An 11,199-nucleotide genomic window follows, 5' to 3' on the forward strand; every position below is an offset into this window, starting at 1 on the left:
GAAAGGGAAGTTTGAACAAAAGCAAATCTGTAATGGAGTTATCCGTAAATTTAAAAGCTGCAGTAGTAGCAGCAGGAAATGGCATTAAGAAATTTCTGCTCACTGGAAGAAAACAAGCCCTGATTTCCCCAACTATGCTGACTGCATGAAGACCATGTCGGCTTAAAAAAAAGCATCAATATCATCCCTGTTATCCTCTAGCGGCATTGCGAGTGATTGAGACAACCAGACGGCAGAGCGACCTTCAGTTTGACAGACTGGAATGCGAAACCACACAAGTTTGTCTTCTGGTAGGTCTCACATGCAGCCCACCAGGGTATATCACACATTGTCACCACCTCCACCTGCCACTGCTGTGCGTCGCGCACACATACAGCAAAGGGCACAGTATCCACTGATCAGCCCCAACAGTAAAACCGGTAACTGGTTTTTTCGATGTAGTGGCTGAACGGTGTCTAGTGCACGCTTGCACACGCACAGATCCAGCTCATTTCATGGCAGAGCAGAGGCCCATCTGTGTGGCGCAGCCGGCTGCGGCAGTGAGCGGCGGCAGGATGGATGGCGGCGTGAGGGGCTGTAACGGTCGCATTGTACTCTATCGAAGGAGGGATTGATTATGTTCACTTGGATAGCTGCATGACTTCTTGCTGGAGCAGTGGTAGATGTCTGATGGAGCCGTGTGATAGGGATGAGCTGGCACTGAAGAGGTTTGTAAGGGGAGGGTGGAGAGGGTGCTGGAAGGACAGATGGGTGCAGATTAATACTGTAGATAGATACAATAGATGGCAATTTGATATATATATATTTATATCTTTCTTCAGGGTATTTATTTTTAATTCATGGATCTTTTAGCATAACATTTTATTTAATCTCAGTACAGATTTTACAATTTTTCCCATCATTAAGGCCTGGTCACACCGGAATTTAAGATTAAATCAACTCCTCCGATCAGTCAATTTGCTCACAATTCTTCACATCAACTTCTGTGAACTTTGACCCAAAAATCTGGGCTGCTGGGCAACGGGAAGCCGCCTTGACAGTGCTCTGACACTGTCAACGGTACACATACATCTTTTGAAGAAACTTTGTGAACCTTTTGCCTACCTCAATAACACACTTCACAGAATGTAGAATTCCAAGAGCAACAGGCCCGGGCCGAATTGACCTGTGACTGACCGGCGCTATAGTCTTCCCGGCTGGCTAGCACGTTTGCAGATAGCATAGCTAGCTGTAGTAGCTCACCCACTAGCCTCGCGAGTAGCCCCTGCATTGCCGAGCCTCTGGTACCAAATATTCCGTAAATACATTTGGATTAAATTCGCTCAAGCTTTATATTGTGACCAGGCGTTGGCAGTGAAACTCTCTCTTTTAAGCTTCTCGCAAATGGTGTATTTACAAAGATTTAAGGAAAAACCACCATGAGCCATCAGATCAGCTTCAGTCCGTCTGCAGGAGTGCTTTGATGATAGAGACCAGCTGGCTTTCTTAAAAAAAAAAAAAAAAGTTCAGCTCTTTTAATCTGTTTCATAAAATCGAACCTCACTTTTGATACTATGGTCTGCTTTTCTGTCAGCAAAAGCCATCAAATGCATTTACATTTTAATATTACCTCTGTGTAGTCATTTTCATTGTTAGTGGTTGAGTCCGCCACTCCCACTCACAGTATTCATGAACATATCTTTATTAATGCAGTGTGAATACATCTGCTGTCGTGGTACATGTAATGCAACTGATCACTGCTGAGGCGTTTCTTGAGAAGTACACAGTGAATTCAGTATTTTCTTTCTCTTGAGCCACAGTGAAAGCATTCTAAATTTAAAGTCAAGACTCATACATTATTTGAAAGGATGAACATTTAATGAATAAATGTTTCTTTTTTTTTTTTAAATTGTAAGTCAACCTATCGTAAAAAGCTAGAAACTGAATTTCAAGAATGTAATTTGTATAAAAATTTGCCAATTTTAATTCAGAATAATATATTTTCAAAAATCACAACAAAGCTCAGTGCACATAATTTAAATTCAGTTGTCTAGTGCCTCAGGTTTAAGCCCATACAAGGCAATCAAACGTTGTCTCTTTAGTTTCTTATTTGTTCGTTTATTTTCAATATGCTCCTTTTCTTGTATAATATCCAGTGTGTTCTCTAGTCTCTCTATTTTTTTGCTAGTGCAACAACCCATTTTCCCTACAGGGATCATTAAAGTTTCATCTAATCTTAATAAACTGTTAGACTCCTAATAGAAAGATGAGGATTATGGATGGGGAAATGGAGCAACTACTCACAAGCCGTCTGCAGAGAACGCTTGAACTGAAGTCAAGCACCTCCCCTGTCTACAGGCTGCACATGGTGAATGGAGAATGGATTTCCATCTTTGACTTTATCCTTTTTACTGTCTGCTTTTGTGCCGTTTGATTGAAAGTAGCGTAGTTTCGGGGGCCTGAAAGAAAGAGACAGCCGCAGCTGTGTCACACAGACTTCTCTACTCCCAGTGCGTTCGTAGAGTGAAAGAAGAGTTTTAATAAACACACTGGGAGCAATGAGGTTCGGCTCTCTTTTTTTTTCCTTTTACATTAGATCTTTTATTCATTTGTCAGCACCTACCCTCACCTCAGCATAGATGAGTGTCACTTCAAAACACATGAAGAAAGAATAAAAACTGCTTACAGATAATAAACACATGTCATAAGTTCCAAAATATCTAAACATTTTTTTAATTCAATATGTCTGCCTTTATATTTTTTTCCAAGCTGTGACAAAACAAACACCTATTTAACACCTGAGCTTACCTATTGATCAAAGAAGCACCACTGCTTTTGGGGAAGAATTTCCACATGTGTATGGAAGTCTGACAGAGACAGAGGGTGAGACAGATGTACTGAAGCCTTTCAGTGTGTCCAGAGGAGCCGGGCTGAGTCTGGGGCTTAGGGGGGGAGACAAAGAGAGTCAGCGCGCATGACGACAAGCGCTGGAGCGAAGCCTGTCTGCTTACAATTAGAAAAGAGAGCACACACACACCTGTGGGATCACCACCTTCCTTAGAGGTACCTTTGAGTGTGTGACTTCAAACACGTCTGATTGCTGCAATGAGAGAAAGAACTTGGGCTACTATCAGTGTATGTTTTGGGTCAGTATCCGTCTGTACTGTGAAGCACCGTCCCACTGCTTTTGCAGCATTTGGCTGAATCTGAGCAGACAGTATAGCCCTGTACACTTCAGAATGAACACCAGTGACTCAGTTCTATTGTCAGCCATACATGCCCATGCCATAACATTGCCTCCACCATGTACAAATTAATATCGGTTTCACCTGTCCAAAGAATCTTGTTCCAGAACGGGGCAGTCATTTTTAGATGTTCTCTGTCTAATCTGGCCTTTCCGTTCTTGTCTGTTACCAGTGGTTTGCACCTTGTTGTAAACCCTCTGTATTTACATTCATGAAGGCCTCTCTTGATTGTGGACTTTGACAGTGATACACCTGCCTCCTCGAGAGTGTTCTTGACCTGGCTAGATGTTGTGAAGGGTTTTTCTTCACCAAGGAAAGAATTCTGTGATCATCCACTTTAGTTTTTTTACTGTGGTTTTTCAGGCCTTTTGGTGTTGCTGAGCTCTCCAGTGCATACCTTTTTTTCTAAGAATGTACCAAATTGTGGATGTGGCCACTCCTAAAGTTTCTGCCACCTGTCTAATAGGTTTGTTTTCTTTTTCGAGCCTAATGATGGCCTCCTTCATTTGCATCGACACCTCTTTGGAGGGAACAGGCCACACCTGGCCATGAAACTGATCAACTGTCAATTGTCTAATTACTTCAGAGCCTCTGAAAATGAGGGGCTATGTATAAAAATGGCTACATAACAGTTTTACATAACAGTAAATATGATATTTTTGTGAAATCCCTTGAATTAAAGCTTAAAGTCTGCACTTCGATCACATCTTGATGGTTTCATTTCAAATCCGTTGTGATGGTGTAGGAGGGCAAAATTATGAAAAATGTGTCACTGTCCAAATACTTAAGCACCTAACTGTATGCATGCCTTTTCGGCTGCATCACATTGGTAATTTGGTGCATCTTGATTGGCTGATTAACATGTAGCATGAATTGTCAGGTTTAGCCACAGCTTACGTTCCTTACATTCGCACAAACTATTCGTGACAATAAAGTCGGACTTAAAAGTATCTTGTCTTTATGACACGTCAATCCATCATATTTGTTTTTTAATGTCTGCACCTTTTTCTCCTCTCTCTGCTTTGCAAAGTGTGTTTGAAAAATGATCTCAGCACAAGACCTGCCAGAGTACTGCTTGTAAATGCAAAGAGCATGATTGCTTTGTTTATTATCCAGACAGTGTCTGTGGATACAATCTTAAAACCTACGGCAACACATGTGCTGTAATCTTCTTGTCCTCTACTGTACGTCTTTCTTCACACACACAATTACACTCTAGCCGTTTTTTTCAACTAAGTCAGAGAGAGAAACTGAGCCCTAAGTAAATTCTTGGTGTCAGGTGCTACCTGGGTATAATAAATCCAGCCGGGTGGGCATGGGTGGGAGGAGAGGGGAGCCGGGAGGTGATTTGTGGCCAAAAAATGGGGCATTTTTCCTCGCCACTCATAAACTAAGACACCCAGTCGGGCACAGTAATCCATGGATCGCCGAACTCTCCCCTCACCAGCCGAAGGGTTGACATCGCCTTCGATCATGTGTAAACTATTGCAAAGGGAAGGGCTGTCATTTATTTCCCATGATCCCGTGGGAAGCTGGAGGACGGGAGGGCAAAGATGTGTAGGCAGGATCACACGGAATATTATGACCTTCTTCTTTCACCTCTCCCTCTCTCGTCTTTCTTCTGTTTTTGAAAGGTATATGGGACCAAACGTACAGTGTGCGCGCGTGCGTGCGTGCGTGCGTGCGTGTGTGTGCATGTGCACATGTGTAAAAGAGAGAGAAGAGGAAGACCTTTGATTATGGGCAGTGTGAGATAGTAGCAAACAGAGAGATTGTGTGGGAGGGATGTCAGTTGGAACCAGCGGTAGAAGGCAGTTTTTCTCATGAATCTATAACACACACATGCATGTGCACACGCACGCACGCGCACACACACACACACACACACACACACACACACACACACACACACTGAGACATTTAATTTTACAGCAGCACAAATGGGAGCCCCCTGCCATCGAAACAAGTGACACCCTTATCCCCCTGCTCTTCAGTGTGTGTGTGTGCAGTCAGAAGCAAGCACACATGCAGGAGCACATTTTTATGCATGCAGGTTGCACTTGTATTTGTACCCGTGTTAGGCTAAGAATACAAACACATACATCCTGCGCAGAGGGTCTTTGTATGGAGACATATGCACCTCTTCGGTCAGTGTTATTACCAGCTAATAGCTTGCTGGCTGTGGATTTATAGTCATGTGCTACTCTGTCTGTGTAGACCGTCCCTTCATGGATCAATGCATTAAAGCCCGCTGCTTTGAATACCAAACAAGGCTTTGGCTTGCACCTCCAGCGCCGCTGTGCTGAACAGATTGCACGTGGTCACTCTCCTCGCCACACACCAATCGCCGCACACAGATATGCCTTCTTCCCCCTGAGCAGCCCGAGAGCCACTGTGGTGCTATTTAATAGCAGCCCGAGCCATCCTCTCTTGGCACAGCACGCAGCCTGCCGAGGCACGCTCAGTAAGCAGCGCTCCCCATGCTCCCACATGCAAAATTTATGACTGCAGCGCAACACAAAAGAGGAGCGGGATCCAGTTCTGTCTCGCAGAGCAGATATGGGTTTTCAAATCCCACACTCCTATACCCCAAGACATTGTTCAGCTGTGTGACAGTGGCAGAAGGAGTGAGGGAAAAGATTAAAGTTTTCCTGTCTTGCATGTGTCTATTTTCATCCTGCTCTACAGAGTATAAGAGTTTCTGTCTTATTACAGTTAGAAAAGGGAGCAGACTCCCAAGTACAACTGGGCTGTCTCTCGTCTTCTTGTGTACCCCAGAGAAGGCTCTCGGATCTACCGACACTGGGTAGAGTTGGAGGCCGGGCCTGTTTTTCTGGAGCTATAAAAGCAGCGGAGTTCCACTAGAGCCAGCTATCTAAGCAAACAGTCATTCAGACACAAGTTTGGAGAAGAATGTTAAAATCTGAATATTACTCATGAAAAGCACCGTTTTTTTCACCACTGCTAAGGCCACAATAGGCCATAACCAGGCACACACAGGACTTGGAGATAATACACAGGCAACAGCAAGGACGATCACACACACACACACAAGACGAGCTTCTCCAAAATCTGATATCTCTAAAGAACCTACTAAGTTTTTACAGAAGTCAAAATCTGTAGATATTTACACACAGAGGCTAAATTGTATTTACAGAGTGATTAAACCCAAAAGAAATGTTTGGCGCTATTAACATATTCTGTATTCATATACACACACTGAATGCATGATTCTGTCCCTAGTATAAATGTTGTCAGCCGTGCAGAAAAAAATCTTAACGCTTTTCTGGGAGATTAAAAGTACCCTGCATTTTGTGACCACTCGTAGCGCTGCAGAGTTTTGAAGAGAGTGTCCCTATTTTATTGTTATCATTTTTTATAATTATCTTTTTACATGCACGTACAATGGTGGGAGCTCACCTCTCCGCATGAGCAAACTAACGGAGTGCAAATGTGCGTAGGAGGTGAGTGCAGGCTGGGAGGCTGTGTAGTCAGTCAGCTGGGAGCATTTGGCTGCATACAAATCAGGGAGCCATCACGGTATGATAAGGTGTTGTCCCCCAGCAGACAGCACGGGACCAGTATCATGGTGGTGATCATGGTGTCCCACAAAAAACAAATATTTCAGGTAATTGTGTGCCATGGGGTCTGCAGGTTTTCTGTCCAAACAACGGTTCCACCAGCCGCTTCCATGGCTTTGCACATCTTCAACAAGAGGAAGGTTATCGGTGAACGTTTGTGTTTCAGGGAAATAAACACCAAGAGGGAAACTGGCTATTTAATAAAGGTCAAAGCAAATTTTAGTAAAAGATTTATTGTATATTCTCTATATCATACATTAAAATATATAACAATAAGAGCTGACATGAAATCATAAGGCACTGCCTACTGAAAACATGGCAGATGGTAAGTAAACTTTTAAGACTTTTTGAAGTAAGAGGCTACACACTCACACAAACAAACAGCTTTCCCTTTTGGACACCAGTGAATTTCAGGTCAGTCGTTGCATGCTTGACCTCTGTCGCGTGTCTTCACTTCTTTCAACAGTCCCGTGCTCATTAATCTGCATTTTAAAACGACACTTGGTCTCCCCCTCATATCGCCGTCCGCGGGAAGAAGTGATAAGGCAGACAACGTGGGTCGGGGGAGCGGGAATTAGCTTGCGTGAGTTTTCGTTTGCCACCATGCTGCACAATTGATTGGCCCTAATGGTATTTCCGAGGCGCAAGAAGGTGTGAGGGGAAACAAAGTTGAAGAAACAAAGCTGTCCAGATCCCTGACAGACCTTTCTGCTGTGAGTAGAGTATCTATCAGTGTTTCCATCAGCTGTCAAAAAGAAAAAAAAACCTGCCCTCTGTGATTCTCTGTTGATTTAAAATTTAATGACTGGGCTAGTCAGGTTGTGCAGGCACGCCAATAGAAAATGGGCAAAAAAAAAACCATTACCAAGTATTACCTGTGCAGGAACTGGTACTTTCATGTATATCTTCAGTATTTTCTCCTCTTCCTTGCATAGACTTGGCTGTATCGTATTGAAGTCCTTTTGTGTGAACTACAAAACATTACTGCAGGAAATTGAAACAATTTTACACAGCTCCCACCAAACACAGGGGCAGATTTGGAATAAAAATCAGCCCAGGATTTAAGACTCAGATGGCTCACCAAAGACACACCATCGCGTACGGCCTGTGCCACGCATTACAAGAATCAAGCCGCAAACAGAGCTTAAATTAGCTATGACCTGCACATGAATTCTTTTTATATAAGCTTGTAATGCTATAGTCTAATTGTTATTTACACAATTCAAATACAGATTCTATGATCACTTCATTTCTGTGGTTTGTGAGGATAAACTGTATCAGAATTGCCTTTTCACATCGCAGTCCTCAACTACAACAACAGTATAGCTACAAACTCAAAAATGACCCTATGACTGAGTCGACACACTAGCAAGCATGAACAAAAACTAAACATTAATAAGTAAGCTGGTATTTACTGCTCTTCAGTTTGCATTATATTGTATTGTGTTTCTGTTTCCCGCCTTCTATTCCCTACAGCTACAAGTTAGTAGACTAGGCTATAGAGAGTGTGAGATTAGAATCCAAAATGGATAGTAGTAGTAAATACAGCACATATTTTAATTTCATTGGCTTTTCTTCCTTCATTTGAGAAATTTAATTAGCGTAATAGAATTTCTGATGAAGCCAGCGCAGTAAACGAAGCTATAAGACATTATCTTGCTAGAGAAACTCAGACTAGCTTCCTGTTGCCCTCTGCCTAATTCTCATTCTGTAAAACGTGACGTGGTGTTTGTACTGGACTCACTGGGAGCTGTGGTCCTGAATCCTCACTTCAGCTCTCTCGGTGTGTTAATACTATGCTTTAATTGCCCTTTCTGCACGGCCAGAACGTACTTCTACGCTCACACTGTACAGATCGATCAGCCTGTCACAACGTGGGTGTTCACACTAAACGCAAACCCGGTTTTATCCATTGACAAGTCAGTTAAAGTTTTATTCAAACATTGTGACGAAAAACTCAAAAATCTTGACAACAAAGAAAAAAAGCCACATTTACTTGTGCAATTCTCCTTCAAATGTAAATCAAGAAGAAAAAACCTGCAATGGACCTGCAAATCCCAACAAAGTCTTCTTCAAAGTTTTAGAGTTAAGTTCATTTGTATTTATATTACAGCAAAGTCTGAGTCAAGACTAATTTGCCGCAAGATGTAAAACACTACTCCATTAATATGAAAATAAGTTTAGCACAGTTTGTAATGAATCGCTTAAGCGGCCTTGTGGGAAATCTGAGCTGCCAGTCAACGAAAGTTTCTGACCTGCCAGAAATCCAACCAATTGTCCAACAGCACCGCAGTGGATCGTGCAGACAATTGATCAGTTGCCGTGACGCCCCCTCAAACTGAATGTCAAACAACAGCTGCTCCGGCAGTTCAGGGTCAAAATCGGGCTCAATCCGTACAGCGTCTGTGCAGCATTAGCTGTGTTTTATCAGTAGATAAGTCAGACCCGTCCCCCTTGGGATGTCACTGATGACCCTCCAGTCCCTTTCTGCGCATGCCCTGATCCAACGAACTGAAATACTTGCAACCCCTTTCTCACAACTTTTGACTAAGTAAGATCCAGAAAGTGACATGAATCCATTATTCACCAAATAATGACTGATTCAATTCAGTATGCTTCCGATATTAATATCATCTATTTAATATCTGAATGATATTTAACAGATGATTGTATAAAGTTTTGAAACATGCTTTTACACGAAAAAAAATGAAGAGAGCCTGAACTAAAAGTCTACAAGGAAAAGTTCAACTTTTTTTTTTTTTCAATGCAGACCCTTTATGTAACTCGGATATTTGTCTTTCAACCTCAGTTATAACAATGTCTCCAATATTAAACTATTAATGCTACTCGTATTAAATTGCAGTTTATTAAATATTCTAATGTTAAATAGGACAGCATACATGGAAAAATATAGCAAAAATCTGGATATTACTCCGCAGGGCTATTATTTTATGTGCTGCAAGGCCCAGGTTTCGATTATTACATGCTTGAACACACACCATTTGAAAATACAAAGGCTCAAAAATTGCTCTTTCTCTAAAGTTTTCCCCAAAATCTATTAATTATTGCCGACTCTACTATTCCCTTTTCCTATTTTAAATGCATCCCAAAAAAAAAAAAAAATCTTCATAGTTTCTGGCAGGCTTCCGAAAATGCCCATTAATCTTAATTCACAGTAATCCGAGTCTCGCTTTCTTCTCAGAGTGATAGTTAGTATTTCCACTGGCGGGGAAAATAGCTTTTCAAGATTGCCATGATGTGGCAACAAATCACATTCTGACATCACTAAAAAGGGGTCAAAATCAATCAGCCACCCAGTAGCCTTTGACATTCAATAAACGTCAGAGGGTATTTATATGCATCCCTAACCGATGGCTAAAATAACAGACCGCAGATGACAAAATATGATAACAATTAGACAGGCCACAGCATGGGGGGGGCCCTCACATCTGCATGGATCACTGGCTGAATCACAGCCATGGTGGGAAACAGAAGGAAACAGAGTGCAGAGGCGAAGAAAGGGGAGGAGGAGGAGGAGGGCAGGGAGGGGGGGGGGCAGTGAGAGGAATCATCATGTTGATGTGGTCATTTACCAGAAAGCATCGTTCAGCCCACACAAACTCAAATGCCACCATCTAAATCCAGTTTTAATTAGGCCTGCGCTGAATGTAGAGAACAGGCGGCTGAGGGGACTAACACCATCAGTTGTTTACAATAACATCCACCGTCTTGTTATGGCGAGTGTGTGACAGGGTGATAAGGTCACACATGGGACTCCATTATAGCAAAGAATATGCAGCTTTATCTGGTCAAATTGATCCCACCACCCTTCAGCCTGTCTGTACGACACAATTTCCTCAGACGGGAACTTAAAGGTATTTTCAGTAAACTTTATTTAAAATCCAGCGTCAATTCTTGCATCAGTGTTGTGTTGCTTATTGGAAAATGGCTACATATACAGTAAGTGAGGAAAAATATGAAAAGGAATCTCATAAGTTAATGAGTTGGTCAAATGTACGGGACGAAAATAAAGATTAGCAGATTTGAGATATTGCATGTAATTTATGATGTATTTCTTCAGCATGTCACAGCGAGTGCAAACTGCGACACTGCACTGTGTATGTGTTGGTAGCAGATAATGGTTAGTGTCCAGTATGTCTGACTGCATTCATATTCAGCTTTGCTCACACACTTGGGCTATGCCCTTCCACAGGTGCGGAAATAACAACCTCACCAGTAACTTAATGGGCAGTCTCAGCGTACTCTGCCTGCTTTTTTTTCCTCCCCCTCCCTTTGATTGATTGTTTTAATTTAAAAATAACCCCAGTTATCTATTTATTTTGGGTTTATTTATTTCACTGAAAGGGCTCCTATCGGTTGCTGGCAGTTCGCAC

This window comes from Xiphias gladius, chromosome 12 (assembly GCF_016859285.1).
Source record: "Xiphias gladius isolate SHS-SW01 ecotype Sanya breed wild chromosome 12, ASM1685928v1, whole genome shotgun sequence".
Taxonomy (NCBI): domain Eukaryota; kingdom Metazoa; phylum Chordata; class Actinopteri; order Istiophoriformes; family Xiphiidae; genus Xiphias; species Xiphias gladius.